Below are 17,456 nucleotides of genomic sequence, written 5' to 3' on the forward strand. Positions count from 1 at the left end.
TTTATCACCTTAGCTTATCTGTTAAAGATCAGTTAACTGTATTTGTGATCCATTTTTGAGCTCTCTATTCTATTGTACTATCTACTTGCTATTCTTGTTACTAATGCCACACTCTTGCTCAGTGTCGATTTATAGTAAGTCTTGAAAATAGGTAGTATCCATTCTCTGGGTTTGGGTAGCACTGAATGTTCTCAAATGCTTTTACTCTTTGTATCAATATAACCATATGATTTTCTTTTTAGCTTGCTGATGTGATGAATTACTGTTTGGTTTTCTAGCATTGAACCCCTTGCATACCTGGAATATAGACTACTACTTAAAAAATAAACATAGCATAAATGTAATTGAATATAAAGCACTTATAATGGGATATAATTTTACAAATTACATTTTTAAAATTAAAGAAGATAGAGTGTTCACTGTCAAATTCAGTCAAGCTCTGTAATTTTAGCCATGAGAAATAATAACATCAGCGTGGTTTTAAGTTGTACTTTTAAAATTGTGAGTTAAATTTTGCATACCTCTGTTAATAGAAAACCTATCTTTTCTTGTGATGTCAGCTGTACACATTTTCATTTGGTTATGTCTTTTGATAACTTTGTCCAAATTATTAATTTTTCTAGATTTGGACTCATGTTCAGGAAGAATTTTACTACTCTACATATAAAAGAAATCCGTTCATTTTGTCCCCTAAATCTTTAAATACTTAATTTTTGTATATTTAGATTTCTGATTGATTTCAAGTTTATTATGGTAAATGGTGGAAAGTATGAATTCAATTTTTCTTTTATAAATGACTATTACCATTTATTACCAATAACATCTTTCCCAAAATGATTTGAGTTTATAAGTTTATCACATACTCAGTTCCCATATTTGCTTGGACCTATTGCTGGCTATTTTATTTGTTGTACTTATCAGTCTATCTACTCTGGGGCAAGAACCAAAGTTTTCAGTTAATGTTTGAGTGTTGTTTTCACCTCAGAAAAGGCTGTCACCTCTTGTAACTTCTTTTTCATTTTTTCTGGGTTTTCATAGCCATTTTTTAAATGTATATTTCCTCCTAAATAATTTAAAAACTGAATTGTGATGTTCCTTAAAAGAATGTTGTGTTTGCATTTACATCTAATACAGATGTAATATGTGGTTCTAGTTTTGAGTAGCTTGAGACAAGGAACAATATTTCTATTTTGTGAGGGCATATAATTTTATGTCCTTTAAGTGTATTAAAAATATCTTCGTGTAGGTTCTACATTTCTTGTTAATTTAGTATAAGCATTTTATTTCTGTTATGTTTGTCACAGTAAATCAGGAATTTTCTTCCATTATGTTCCACTAATGTGTTCTATAGGTAGTATGCATAAAGACTTGAGTATTGCACAATAGATTTTTTTTTTATTTCATGAATTGTGTCTTGGTTTCCACAAATAATTTCATATTATCTGTAAATAATTATAGCTTTATGTTTTCTTTTACTGTATTTGTGCTTCAAATATATATATTTATTTTGTCTGATTGCATTGGCTCATGCTTCTAAAAAATGTTAAATTCAAGTAAAGATATAGATATCTTTGCTTTTTCTACCCTGATCTTAGGAGGAATTACTTTCATGTTTGCATATCAAGTAAGATGCTTGTTTACTTTTTGAGCATTTTTTATTTAGAATGCTTACTAAATACTATTAAAGGTCTTTAAAACATCTATGAAGATAATATTATTTTTCTATTTACACCTACTAATAAGATACATTTATAGATTTTTAAATATTAAATTATCCTTTCATCCATAAAATAAGTTCCTCTTGGTCCTGGTATCATTTTTAATGAAATGCTAGACTTTATCTATACTTTTCTTTTGTAAAGATAAAACCATTTTGAATATTAACATCTATTGAATGCCTTTTCCACATATTTTAGAAGAATGTTTGATTTTTTACCTTTCTTTGATAATGTAGTATATTATATGACAGTAATAATTTTTTTATTGTGACCACTTAAATGATGGGGTTAAAGTAGACTTGACAATGATATATTAGTTTATATTCACTGATAAATTTAAATTAGCTAATATTTTATTCAACCTTTTTACATTTGCATTAAATTTTTTGGGGGGGATGCCTAACCGGGATTGAACTCAGAAGTACTTGAACACTGAGCCACATCCTCAGTATTATTTTGTATTTTACTTAGAGACAGGGTCTCACTGAGTCGCTTAGGGCCTCACTTTGGCTGAGGCTGACTTTGAACTCAAGATCTTCCTTCGTCAGCCTCCTGAACTGCTGAGATTATGCATTAATATTTTTATAATGCTTTCTTTGCTATTAGTATCAATTTCACATTAGTCTTATAAAACTACTTGAATGGTTTTCACTCTTACTGTATTTTCTATAATTCCTTATAGTTCAAGATGAGTAGGTTTTTAAAATTTGGAATGTGTGTATACTTGTATATGCATGGAAAGGGGAACACATGGTTAGGGTGAAGAGGGAGAAATTTGATTACATTTGGAATTCACTTAATGGTTTGTTATTAATTATCTCAGGTTTCTTATTTTTTCTTAAATTAATTGGAGTAATTCTCTTTTCCTCTGTGAATTATCCATTTCATCTAAGTAATTTAAATATATTGTCACAGTAAAATTTCGTGACTTTTTTTAACTCATACAAATTTCTACTATGTATGTTACTCTGGCTTTTTTAAAATTACATATATTATTTTATTTTTCATTTTTTAGTTTTTCAAATTTTTTCTTAGTGTTCTTTCAAAGATTTTTAGTTTTGTTTTCTAAAATAATTGAATTGTAGTTAGAGACTGTGGTTCTTTACTCAATATAAGAACCGATGCTAGGAATCTCTTTTTTCTTGACCTATCAATATCACTTGACCCATGAGGTGTATTCTTCATTTGGCTTCTGGAAGGTACCTTTTTCTTGACTTTCCTCCTACCTCCCTTGCTATTGCTCTTGAGTCTGCTTTATTGACTCCTCTTCCCCTTCCTGACCATCTCTGTGTAGTGTGATTCCCTTAGACTTAATTTTGAACCTATTCTCTCCACATACACACATTCTCTCACCTACATAATCTCCTTCATTCCTGTGGCCACAAACATCACATATATATGATGTTTGTGTTTCTCAAATGTGCTTAACCGGTTTCCTGAAATCCAGACTCATTTCCATCTTCTTAGTAATATGTTAAAAGAAAATTCTGAATTTCTCCTGGAAAATAGTCTTCTAGTTTTTTCACATCTCCAATAATATGAATTCATTATTTCAGGTATATGGCCCCAATTCTGTGGACTCATCCTGAGTCCTTTCTGTCATATTCTACCTCCATTCCTTAGTAGATGATCCTGTTGCCTTTTCAAAACAAAATATTTCTAGCATATGACAACTTACCTCTTTCATTGTCACTACATTTCCTCAAGCCAATATATTTCCTTGACTGGGATTCTTCGGGCCTAGGAGAGTTCTTAGATTAAAATATATGCTCAATTAATGTATGTGAATAATTAATGAAGATAGTTTTATTTAATCATAATATTCTGAGGCTTAAGGAGACCTCAGTAATGACATTGATTTTATTTTGTTTATATTACAACAATATCTGAGAAGCTCAATTATTTCTCCAAATTACTTTGCCATTATGACATCCTGTTCTCCTTAATTCTTAATTTTAGAAGGATGAATTTGGTATTTAGAGATAGAATCTTCTTTTCTTCCCACACATTGCCTAGTCCTATGTCATTATGGAATTTTGCAATTGGGTCATCTTTACTTGGATAGAAAATTAACCTGCAATATAATTTACATTAATAATAAATTTCAACATTTGCTGATTTTTCTACTTTATATGTAGTAGTGTTGGGAGTACTGTGGTGAGTACAAAGATTAATAAACCATAATCTAGATATCCAGGTGCTCACAATCTATCAATTGTCAAACCAGACCATGAATAACCAAATCCATTTCATGAATCAATCATGGAAAGTGTTAGGTGTGAAAAACACAGCTTTAGCACTCCCTAATTTTCTCACACTGTTACTGCCCCAAGTAGCCTATACTTTAGTTGGGAAGAAACATAGATGCATTCTCTTAAAGTATGTTTTATTCTTCTTTCCGGCTCTTAATATTATCGCCTTCCAATTGTACTCATCAAATGGTACATAAGGCACAGTGACTTCTATGAATAATTTGACATATGTTAACCTGCTGTTTTCCTGTTCATTATATCAAGAGAACAGGGAGGTTTTTCAATCTGTATAATTGTTTGTGAATAAATGTCATTGTTCTGATAAAACTTTCCATTGTGATAAAATAGATAAGGCAGCAGATAGTCATGTATTAATGCCATGCATTCATGGTGGGGTTCAGGACTTGCAGGTGGGGGTGGGGAAACCGGGGAAGACTTGCATTGGCTTCAAGACAACAGTGATTGGCAGTGGCAGGACATTGGTAGTAATCTACTCGTTAGCTACGGATGTTACCATGGACACCAGTGCAGTACAGAAATTGTGAGTGGGAGAAAAAGAAAATGATGAGAACCAAGAATAGTTTCTCTACATGTATGTCAGAAAGATAATCATTTCATTGTAATATTCTTACTGGGTTTTTACTTTGTTTCAGACTGATGAAATGAAGGTCAGAGGTAGAAGTAGAAAAGAACAGGATGACTTGAATGTTATTAATAGCAATTTCTGTGTCTGTCCTATTTTGATCCTTTCTTTTTGTCAGTTTGTAAAAACATTTAGTGCTTACAAAAAGAATTAGAATTAGAAGCTATATACAGGCTGTTCTTTAACACAAACAACTTTAACGATGGTTTGCCTTCAATGTTATAGTTAATATTTAATGTTATAGTTAATATGCAGTAATCCTGGTATTTAAAAAAATGATTTCAGTTGGGTAGGTGACTCCACTTTCCAATGTCCCCTTTATTCACTGGTTTATATTTTCATTTATTTCACGGATTAATTATGAAGTTACAATGAAATTCTGAAACAAATGTATAGAATATATGTATAATGCCACAGCAGTCACCCAATCACAAATTTGCTGTTGTATTCAGAGACACTGATGGGAAATTTTCACATTGTTATTCCTGGCATAACATATGTGTTATGTTATGCCAATAACATAGATATAACCATAGAGCACTGCCCCGTGAGGCTCATCAAGAGAAGAACCAGTAGGTGATGTTTGTATATATGTGTATTTATTTCAGAGGATTAGCTTACATACTTGTGGAAGCTGATGAAGCAGCCAGAAATACTGTCATCTCCTCCTCTAGTGCTGGATCTTGAAGTTCACAGGAATAGGCAAGAAGAAAGAAAGATGGCTATTAAGTGAGGAAGATACAAAGGAGGATGGAACCAATAAGTGTGAGCCAGAAACCCACAGGAATGGATTGAATCTGTCTTACTTCCTCTGGCCATGGTCACAAGGGTATCTTGCAGAAGCCATACCCTTTGTCATGAAGCTAAACACACACACACACACACACACACACACACACACACACACAGAATCAGTATAGCCTCCAGGGAAAGGTAGAACAATTGCAGACCCAGCTGCTGCTTCACCTCAAGGAAGCCTGTTAGCAGATAAACAATATGTGTGGACTATAAAGGGTTGCTGTTAAGTCTTCCTTCCAAATTGCAAAAGAATCCCCTTTGTGCACCACTCCAAGTGCCTTAGTTACCTTTTCCAAGCATGATTAAAATTTTCTCCCCTGTATACTTTCAGCCCTTTGTAAACCATAATAATCATTATTATGCCTTGAAGATCGGCTCTGTAGTAATCCCTTGTATTGTTTCAGTAAATCTTTAAAGATTTTCTGTGAGATAAATCTTATTAATAACCCAAATTTACAAATGCAGAAACAAAGGCTTAGGAGTTTAATAAACATACAGGTTAAATGATCAGCAGAGCAGGAATATGTATCTAGATGTGTAAGGTTATTCTTATGCCCTGAATCTCCAAACCACGTCCATCTTTATTATGGACCCACCTGTGAATATATTCTAATTTGTGGGGAGGGATACTGGGAGTTGAACCCAGGGGTGCTTAACCACTGAACCACATCCCCAGTCATTTATTTCTGGAGACAGGGCCTCACTAAGTTGCTTAGGGCCTTACTAAATTGCTGAGGCTGGACTCAAACTAGTGATCCTCCTGACTTCCAACTTGATGGGATTACAGGCATGTGTCACCATGCCTGGCTATTCTGGTTGTTCCTAACTATATGAATGTGTGTTTTCCCAGCACATTGAAAGCACCTTAAAGGGGAGAAAGCATCTTACTTTTTTCTTTTCTCATGTCAATTTGTATTTTCTCTTGCACTGTTTTTATTGTTGTATAGTCACTTGGAGCACTAGTTGTGTGTGTGTGTGTGTGTGTGTGTGTGTGTGTAAAACTATAGAGGATAAGATCTCACTTTAAAAAGATAATGTCAATAATTTATAATCAATTTCTTTTTTGGTATAATTTTTAAACAAACACAGACAGGTACTGCAGAATGATATTTGGGATAACAATGGATCACATTTATGATGGTGGTCCCACAAGATTATATTGCCTAGTGATGTAGTAGTCATCTTCGTTTGTGCAAGTGCACTCTACAATGTTTTTACAATAGTGACATCACCTAAGGATATATTTCTAAGAAAATGTCTCCATTGTTAGTGACATGTGATTACTGTAACCATGACTGTAGAACTTCAAGAAGTTACAAGGCACATAACAGATTTTTCAATTGTCTAAAATTATACATCACTTCTTTGGAATGGTGAAATATTCCCATAGTTTTTGCATGTAAAACTTCAGCATAGTTCTGTTTATAATTACTGACCCAGGGTTATCAGAGCAGTCCCTGGGAGAAATGACTCTGCTGTGTCAGGCTGCAGATTGGTGCAAACAAGGGGTCATTCTTCTCCTCCACTTGGAAACAACTGTCCAGAGAAACTAGACCATTTGGTGATGACAACCAGATATAGAAATAAAATTAGAAGGAAATTAGAAAGTGAGAACTATTGAGTAAGCAAAAATAAAATAAAAATAGTATTATTCATAGAAGAAGAGAGGTCATTCTTATGAAAGAGAACTTTACTGACCACCACCTGTGGTTACACTAAGCAAATTCTTGGAATTGATGTCATTAGGTTAATTTTAAAATAGAACAGTTATTAGCCAGAGAACATTACTGAAAATGGAAAACGTTGAGAAAATTGTTCTATAGGAAAGCAGAGGACATTTATTGCTGATTCTTGACTTCTACTTTTAAAAATATCAAATATAGGATTCCAAATTCGGTTTGAACTTTCCACAAGCCAGATTTTCCACTAGTTCCTGGGCATACAGTGGTGAGTTTGGCAAAGCATCTCACCTTAAAGAGATGACGGTATGATGGGTACATATGTGAAATGAGGTGATTCCAAGTCAGGGTAAGAAGTGTAATCATAGAACAAGATGAGACATAAATCTGATCAGGTGTTAAGCCTCCAGAATGGCTTTTTGAAGGATGTCAAGAATGTCATACTCATGGAGTATGAGTAGAATTTAGCTAAAGAAAGAGTTTAAGAATAGGAAAGAACAGCTCAAGTAAGAAAATAATGTATGAAATTACAGGAAGTGAGAGAGAACATGGCATGTCCTAAGAATAACATTCCCTATCAGCTGGAAGGGTTGCAATCTAGAAATGTATGGGGGAATGGAAAACCATGGTTTGCACAGGCTAGGTCTCACTAAAAGTCCTGAATCAGGTTAAACAAATGAAGGAAATATATTTGTGCTTTAGAACACATAGTCTCCCAAAACCAAGCAGTGAATTGGAATTGATTTCAATATATAAACCTCTAATTTTGAGTTGCATAAATATTTAGTTAATGTGGACATTTCCTCCAGTTGTGAGCTTATAGCCTATTTTCCCACATGCTTTATGTTCTATACCCAATTGTTAAAATTTTGAGCTAATCCTGTTGTTTGTATTCTCTTTTTTTATTTATCTTCATTTTTGCAATTATTATCAGATTCTTATTGGTATCTTTGTAAGTCATCATAGAATTTGAGGAAGTCTGGTCTTGGAATTGGATAAAAAGAGCATGATATTTTCTTTACTTTATTTTTGATAATTTCACCTGGTCTTTAACGTGGGCAAACCAATATTTTTTGTGTTTTTTAAAAGATTGAACCTAACTCTAACTCATGAAGTAAAATCATATGTATAAGAAATGTTTGTCTCATGAAGGTAGGTGACATGCCAAAATCAGGAGAGACCCAGCATAACAGGACTGGAGAACATAGTAAAGTGAACATCAAGATATGGATATAGATAAGGTGGAGGGAAGCTCTACAAGGTTTCCCCATGTTCAATTGAAGAACCAGGGATGGGCAATTATTAGCTAAAAGGAATCAATTAGGTTAATGTCATGAAAAGTTTTCTGGTGATTTTGGCACTTGTGGAATTGAAATCAGTGAGGTCAAAGACAGGAAAACCAGTAATTTTAGATGAAGATAAGATCAGGAAAGCAGTCAAGATGCTGATGGCCTCAGGAGGGAAATGCTAGTGGACACCTGTTGAGGGCCACAGTCCAGTCGGGATGACGCATGGCATTTTTGCCAGAAGTAGTGGTTGAGAGGTGACGCCAGTGAGTTCTCGTGGAGTTCCCGTTGAGTTCCAGTTGAGCTCTCGCGGGGACTCCCAGAGAGTTCCCATTGGTTGGGGAAGTGCCGGAGGAGGGATAGTTTCCAGTTGCTGGTTCCTGGACGAGCCGCATGGCATTCGGGAGAATTCCCGGGGAGCATGTGTGGGGTGTGCTGGTGGAGTTCAGAAATAAAGTTTGTTCCTGTTTCAGTGGCTTGTGATTTGTGCCCAGCCAGACTGCGGCAGATACCTAAAGAAATGGCTGTATTTGAAATATATTTAAATAAGACCATCAACAAAACTAGGGGATTGAATGTGAATTGGCAGGTAGAAAAGAGTGTCAATATGCTCAAGCTATTCACTCAGGCACTTGGGTGTATTCATAGGTCATCCCCTGAGAACAGAGTCAGGGAAAGGAGAAAACTTAAATAATTATTGTGTGTCACCACCAAGGGTGCTGGGTTCGCTTTTTACACATTATCTTAATTTTCCCAACAACCCAAAGAGGGAAACTGAGGCTCAGAGTTAATTAAATAAAATAATGTTTCCAATGCCACACAGTTGACACATGGATCTTAAATGTTCCATGAAGGCCCCTGTGATAAAGTCTTGATCCAAGGCTGTGGTGCTATGGGAAGGTGGTAGAACCTTGAGGAGGTGGTGCCTGGTGGAAGGAAGTTAGGTCATTGGGGGTAAGCACTTGAAGGGATATTGGAGCCTTGACCCTCCCCACCCTTCTTGTCTCTCTCTCTTCACTTTCTGGTCTCAATGAGGTAAATGTACTCCTGCCATAATGTACTGTGCTATCACAGGCCTAAAGCAGTGGAGCAAAGGTACTATACACTGAAACCTGTGATACTGTGAGCCGAAATAAACCTTTTCTCTTTTAAGTTGATTACTTTAGGTATTTTGTTACAGTGATGGAAAGTTGGCTAAGACAGGTTGTTGTGAGTTAGCCTCCTTCTTGTACTTCTTTTGCACACAGACTCTCTTTGCACTTGCCTGCTTTCTCTCACTATTTCTCTTCCATGAGTTAATGCAGGACTATGGGCCCTTTGCAAGAGGCCAAGATGTCAACACCATGCTCTTGGGGACTACACAACTGTGAGCTAAATAAGCCCCTTTACTTTATAAATTACCCAGCTTCCAGTATTTTGTGGTAACAACAGAAAATATATAAGACAAGGTTTCCATACAACTTCAAAATGAAGATGTTGAAGTAGGAAATGAGATAATTCAAATGTTGAGCTTGGGATAAGGTTATATAGTTTTTAAATGGAAAGCCATGGGAATGTATGTCACCACTCCTGGAGAATGAGAAGACAGAGTTACCGCATACACATATTAGAGAAAGGAGCATTTGCAGAGAAGACAAAGGAGAAGCAAATATAAAAAGGGATTAAAGGGGAAGTACAATGTGTAAAGTCACTGAATGAGCAAGAAAGCAGAAATTTTTAAAAACGGAAGTGGTGATCAGGGTCAAATGCTCTATTAAGATCAAGTTAAGTAATGTTTCAAAGGTGGCCACAGGATATAGCGGTATGAAAATTGCTGGTAATATTAAAAGAGTCTCTCATTGTTGAGGGTGGCAATCAGCTGAAATTGCTTTTCTTTAGTGACAGAAAAGGAAATCAAAAAGTAAAGAGAACTATTGTTCAGAAGTTTGACAGTGAGGGGGAAGAAAAATCAAGGGGTTTGTTGGTTCTAGGGAAGCTATTTATTATTATTAGAGATACTTCAATACGTTTAAATGCTGTCGGAAAGTATCCACACAGCCAGGAATTCCTGTGGAGGGAACGCAAAAGGTCAGGCTTTGATTCACAGTATTTACTATGTCACAGTAACAAGGTAATGTTTTCTGCTCATGTACCAAACCAAGTCATTAGGGGGATGCAGTCGGTACATACTGATCACTGACATTTGGGGAAGGCATGAATATTTTGCATCTCCTTTTCCCTGGGGTACCATTGTTACTAAAGTTAAAACTCTTAATTATGATCTATGTTAAACATAGAGGCTATAAATAGAATTCCTTGTTGATATGAGCTTACAGAATACAGGTTCTTGTATTGAGTATAAAGGGATACATTTGGTCATGGATGGTCATCATTTTCTTACATACTATGAAGCTATTTTTTTTTTTATCAAGATCTACCATGTAATTTCTTGCCACCAATATGTAATAACATGAATCTCAATGACCTTGCTTTTCCATTGGCAGCTTTGAGATTTGTCTCTACATATTGTTTGAGTCTTTCTTAATTTGAATGAGAAATATTACCATCTCTGTTTGTACTTGTTTGTCTAGAATAAGCTTTACAAGACTTAAAAATGACAATCGTGCAATAATCTAGTTAGTGGCTGGGTTCATGGGATTTGGGATCACACTGGAGTTTAACTTCAGCAGGTCTACCTCACAGTGATTTTCCTTTTACCATAACATTCCCAGAAGACCTCCCTTTCTATTAATCATAAATCCAGCTAACCTTTATATGGCACTTTAAATGTTAGATATACTTTTTTTTAATGTTTTATTGTTGGCTGTTCAAAACATTACATAGTACTTGATATATCATATTTCACAATTTGATTCAAGTGGGTTATGAGCTCCCATTTTTACCCCATATACAGATTGCAGAATCACATCAGTTACACATCCATTGATTTACGTATTGCCATACTAGTGTCTGTTGTATTCTGCTGCCTTTCCTATCCTCTACTATCCCCCCTCCCCTCCCCTCCCCTCCCCTCTTCTATCTCTGCCCCCTCTACTGACATTCGTTTGTCCCCCTTGTATTATTTTTCCCCTTCCCCTCACTTCCTCTTGTATGTACTTTTGTATAACTCTGAGGGTCTCCTTCCATTTCCATGCATTTTCCCTTCTCTCTCCCTTTCCCTCCCACCTCTCATCCCTGTTTAATGTTAATCTTCTTCTCATGCTCTTCGACCCTACTCTGTTCTTAGTTACTCTCCTTATATCAAAGAAGACATTTGGCATTTGTTTTTTAGGGATTGGCTAGCTTCACTTAGCATAATCTGCTCTAATGCCATCCATTTCCCTGTAAATTCTATGATTTTGTCATTTTCTAATGCAGAGTAATACTCCATTGTGTATAAATGCCACATTTTTTTTATCCATTCATCCATTGAAGGGCATCTAGGTTGGTTCCACAGTCTAGCTATTGTGAATTGTGCTGCTATGAACATCGATGTAGCAGTGTCCCTGTAGCATGCTCTATTTAGGTCTTTAGGGAATAGACCGAGAAGGGGAATAGCTGGGTCAAATGGTGGCTCCATTCCCAGCTTTCCAAGAAATCTCCATACTGCTTTCCAAATTGGCTGCACCAATTTGCAGTCCCACCAGCAATGTACAAGTGTACCCTTTTCCCCACATCCTCGGCAGCACTTGTTGTTGTTTGACTTCATAATGGCTGCCAATCTAACTGGAGTGAGATGGTATCTTAGGGTGGTTTTGATTTGCATTTCTCTGACTGCTAGAGATGGTGAGCATTTTTTCATGTACTTGTTGATTGATTGTATGTCCTCCTCTGAGAAGTGTCTGTTCAGGTCCTTGGCCCATTTGTTGATTGGGTTGTTTGTTCTCTTATTGTCTAATTTTTTGAGTTCTTTGTATACTCTGGATATTAGGGCTCTATCTGAAGTGTGAGGAGTAAAGATTTGTTCCCAGGATGTAGGCTCTCTATTTACCTCTCTTATTGTATCTTTTGCTGAGAAAAAACTTTTTAGTTTGAGTAAGTCCCATTTGTTGATTCTAGTTATTAACTTTTGTGCTATGGGTGTCCTATTGAGGAATTTGGAGCCCGACCCCACAGTATGTAGATCGTAGCCAACTTTTTCTTCTATCACACGGCGTGTCTCTGATTTGATATCAAGCTCCTTGATCCATTTTGAATTAACTTTTGTGCATGGCGAGAGAAAGGGATTCAGTTTCATTTTGTTGCATATGGATTTCCAGTTTTCCCAGCACCATTTGTTGAAGATGCTATCCTTCCTCCATTGCATGCTTTTAGACCCTTTATCAAATATAAGATAGTTGTAGTTTTGTGGATTGGTTTCTGTGTCCTCTATTCTGTACCATTGGTCCACCCGCCTGTTTTGGTACCAGTACCATACTGTTTTTGTTATTATTGCTCTGTAATATAGTTTGAAGTCTGGTATCGCTATACCGCCTGATTCACACTTCCTGCTTAGCATTGTTTTTGCTATTCTGGGTCTTTTATTTTTCCATATGAATTTCATGATTGCTTTCTCTATTTCTACAAGAAATGCCGTTGGGATTTTGATTGGCATTGCATTAAACCTATAGAGAACTTTTGGTAATATTGCCATTTTGATGATGTTAGTTCTGCCTATCCATGAACAGGGTATATTTTTCCATCTTCTAAGATCTTCTTCTATTTCTCTCTTTAGGGTTCTGTAGTTTTCATTGTATAAGTCTTTCACCTCTTTTGTTAGGTTGATTCCCAAGTATTTTATTTTTTTTGAAGATATTGTGAATGGAGTGGTTGTCCTCATTTCCATTTCAGAGGATTTGTCGCTGATATACAGGAATGCCTTTGATTTATGCGTGTTGATTTTATATCCTGCCACTTTGCTGAATTCATTTATTAGCTCTAATAGTTTCTTTGTAGACCCTTTTGGGTCTGCTAGGTATAGAATCATGTCATCTGCAAATAGTGATAATTTAAGTTCTTCTTTTCCTATTTTGATGCCTTTAATTTCTTTCGTCTGTCTAATTGCTCTGGCAAGTGTTTCGAGAACTATGTTGAACAGAAGTGGTGAGAGAGGGCATCCCTGTCTTGTTCCAGATTTTAGAGGGAATGCCTTCAATTTTTCTCCATTCAGAATGATGCTAGCCTGAGGCTTAGCATAGATTGCTTTTACAATATTGAGGTATGTTCCTGTTATCCCTAGTTTTTCTACAGTTTTGAACATAAAGGGATGCTGTACTTTGTCGAATGCTTTTTCCGCATCTATCGAGATGATCATATGGTTCTTATTTTTAAGTCTATTGATGTGGTGAATAACATTTATTGATTTCCGTATATTGAACCAGCCTTGCATCCCACGGATGAATCCTACTTGATCATGGTGCACAATTTTTTTGATATGTTTTTGTATCCGAGTGGCCAGAATTTTATTGAGGATTTTTGCATCTAGGTTCATTAGAGATATTGGTCTGTAGTTTTCTTTCTTTGAAGTGTCTTTGTCTGGTTTAGGTATCAGGGTGATGTTGGCCTTGTAGAATGAATTTGGAAGTTCTCCCTCTTTTTCTATTTCCTGAAGTAGCTTGAAAAGTATTGGTATTAGTTCCTCTTTAAAGGTTTTGTAAAACTCTGCTGTATACCCATCCGGTCCTGGGCTTTTCTTAGTTGGTATTCTTTTGATGGTTTCTTCTATTTCCTCAATTGATATTGGTCTGTTTAGGTTGTCTATATCCTCCTGACTCAATCTGGGCAGATCATATGACTTAAGAAATTTATCTATGCCTTCACTATCTTCTAATTTATTGGAGTATAAGGATTCAAAATAATTTTTGATTATCTTCTGTATTTCTGAAGTGTCTGTTGTGATATTGCCTCTTTCATCCCGTATGTTAGTGATTTGAGTTCTCTCTCTTCTTCTCTTCGCTAGCATCGCTAAGGGTCTGTCGATTTTCTTTATTTTTTCAAAGAACCAACTTTTAGTTTTGTCAATTTTTTCAATTGTTTCTTTTGTTTCGATTTCATTAATTTCAGCTCTGATTTTAATTATTTCTTGCCTTCTACTTCTTTGGCTGTTGTTTTGCTCTTCTTTTTCTAGGATTTTGAGATGAAGTATGAGATCATTTATTTGTTGGTTTTTTCTTTTTTTAAGGAATGAATTCCAAGCAATGAATTTTCCTCTTAGAACTGCTTTCAATGGGTCCCATAGATTCCGATATGTTGTGTCTGTGTTTTCATTTATCTCTAAGAATTTTTTAATTTCCTCCTTGATGTCTTCTATAACCCATTGATCATTCAGTAACCTATTGTTCATTCTCCAAGGGATGTATTCTTTTTCCTTCCTTCTTTTATCGTTGATTTTCAGTTCCATTCCATTATGATCAGATAGGATGCATGGTATTATCTCTACTCCTTTGTATTGTCTAAGAGTTTCCCTGTGACATAATATATGATCTATTTTTGAGAAGGATCCATGTGCTGCTGAGAAAAAAGTGTAACTGCTTGATGTTGGGTGGTATATTCTATATATGTCAATTAAGTCTAGGTTATTAATTGTGTTATTGAGTTCTATAGTTTCCTTATTCAACTTTTGTTTGGAAGATCTGTCCAGTGGTGATAGAGGTGTGTTGAAGTCTCCCATGATTATTGTATGGTGGTCTATTAGACTCTTGAACTTGAGAAGAGTTTGTTTGATGAACATAGCTGCACCATTGTTTGGGGCATATATATTTATGATTGTTATGTCTTGTTGGTGTATGGTTCCCTTGAGCAGTATGTAGTGTCCCTCTTTATCCCTTTTGATTAACTTTGGCTTAAAATCTATTTTATTTGATATGAGTATGGACACTCCTGCTTGTTTCCGAAGTCCATATGAGTGATATGATTTTTCCCAACCTTTCACCTTCAGCCTATGTATGTCTTTTCCTATCAAATGCGTCTCCTGTAGGCAGCATATTGTTGGGTCTTGTTTTGTGATCCATTCTACTAGCCTGTGTCTCTTGATTGGTGAGTTTAAGCCATTAACATTTAGGGTTATTATTGAGATATGGGTTGTTCTTCCATCCATATTTGTTTATTTATGTTACTAAACATGGTTTGTTTTCCACTTTGATTATTTTCCCCCCTTTAGTGTCCTACCTCCCACTGTTGGTTTTCATTGTTATTTTCCATTTCCTCTTCCTGTAATGTTTTGCCAAGGATGTTTTGAAGAGACGGTTTTCTAGCTGCAAATTCTTTTAACTTTTGTTTATCGTGGAAGGTTTTAATTTCATCTTCCATCCTGAAGCTTAATTTCGCTGGAAACACAATTCTTGGTTGGAACCCATTTTCTTTCAGTGTTTGAAATATGTTATTCCAGGATCTTCTAGCTTTCAGAGTCTGTGTTGAAAGATCAGCTGTTATCCTGATTGGCTTACCCCTAAATGTGATCTGCTTCCTTTCTCTTGTAGCTTTTAAAATTCTCTCCTTATTCTGTATGTTGGGCATCTTCATTATAACGTGTCTAGGTGTGGGTCTCTTATGATTTTGCACATTCGGCGTCCTGTAGGCTTCTAGGATTTGGGGTTCTGTCTCATTCTTCAAGTCTGGGAAGTTTTCTCGTATTATTTCATTGAATAGATTGCTCATTCCTTTGGTTTGAAACTCTGTTCCTTCCTGTATCCCAATGACTCTTAAATTTGGTCTCTTGATGTTATCCCATATTTCTTGGATGTTCTGCTCATGGTTTCTTAACAGTCTTTCTGAGCTGTCTATGTTCTTTTCAAGTTGAAATACTTTATCTTCATTGTCTGATGTTCTGTCTTCTAAGTGTTCTACTCTGCTGGTAATATTCTCAATTGAGTTTTTAAGTTGGCTTATTGCTTCCTGCATTTCTAGGATTTCTGTTTCTTTGTTTTTTATAACTTCTATTTCCCTGTATAGTTGATCTTTTGCTTCTTGGATTTGTTTATGTAATTCATTGTTGAAGTGATCTTTCATTGTCTGATTTTGCTGTCTGATGTCTTCCTTGAGACTCCAGATCATCTGAAGCATGTATATCCTGAATTCTTTATCTGACATTCCATCAGCTGCAGCTATTACCTCTTCTAAAGTTGAGTTGACCTGCAATGCTTGTGGTCCTTTCTTTCCTTGTCTCTTCATACTGTTCGCGTTCCTTTCTACTTGGTGAAACTGTTGTGCTATTGAATTTTCCCCCTATATATTTATATTGGTCTTGTATAGTTGCAAAGTCTCCCTCGCAGGCGCGGGCGGCGGCTCTGCCCCTCCTCCAATTGGGGCAATGTGCCTACCACGCCGGCAGGCCGCTGGGCCTGCTCTGCCAGTCGGTAGCAGGTCCGCCGACCTTGCAGGCGCGGGCGGTGGCTCTGTCCCTCTGTGGGCCGCTAGGCTTGTTCTGTCGGTGGTCGCAGTTCTGCCTACTTTGCAGGCGCAGGCAGCGGCACTGCCCCTCTGCAGGCCTCTGGGGCTGTACTGCCAGTGGGTCGCAGGTCTGCCTACTTTGCAGGCGTGGGGGGGGTGCGGCTCTACCCTTCCTCAGGCCACTGGGCCTGTTCTGTCTCTCGGTTGCAGGTCTGACCTGTTCTGATAGTGGTCACAGTTCCGACTACCTTGCAGGCGCGGGGGGGAGGGGGCGGCTCTGCCTCTCAGCAGGCCGCTGCTCCTCTTCTGCCGGTGGGTCGCAGGCCCGCCTACCTTGCAGGAGTGATTGGAAGCTCTGTCCCGCCGCGGGCCACTGGGCCTTTTCTGTCGGTGGTCACAGTTCCCCTACCTGGCAGGCGCGGGGGGTGGGGGGCGGCTCTGTCCCTCAGCCGGCCGCTGGGCCTGCTCTGTGTTTGGTCACAGTTCCCTCTACTATGCCGGCGCAGGGGGAGGGGGCGGCTCAGCCTCTCAGCAGGCGGCTGCTCCTCTTCTGCCAGAGGGTCGCAGGCCCGCCTACCTTGCAGGAGTGATTGGAAGCTCTGTCCCGCCGCGGGCCACTGGGCCTTTTCTGTCAGTGGTCCCCCTTCCCCTACCTGGCAGGCGAGGGTGGTGGGGGGCGGCTCTGCCCCTCAGCCGGCCGCTGGGCCTGCTCTGTGTTTGGTCACAGTTCCCTC

Source organism: Marmota flaviventris, chromosome 16 (assembly GCF_047511675.1).
Source record: "Marmota flaviventris isolate mMarFla1 chromosome 16, mMarFla1.hap1, whole genome shotgun sequence".
NCBI classification, from domain to species: Eukaryota; Metazoa; Chordata; class Mammalia; order Rodentia; family Sciuridae; genus Marmota; species Marmota flaviventris.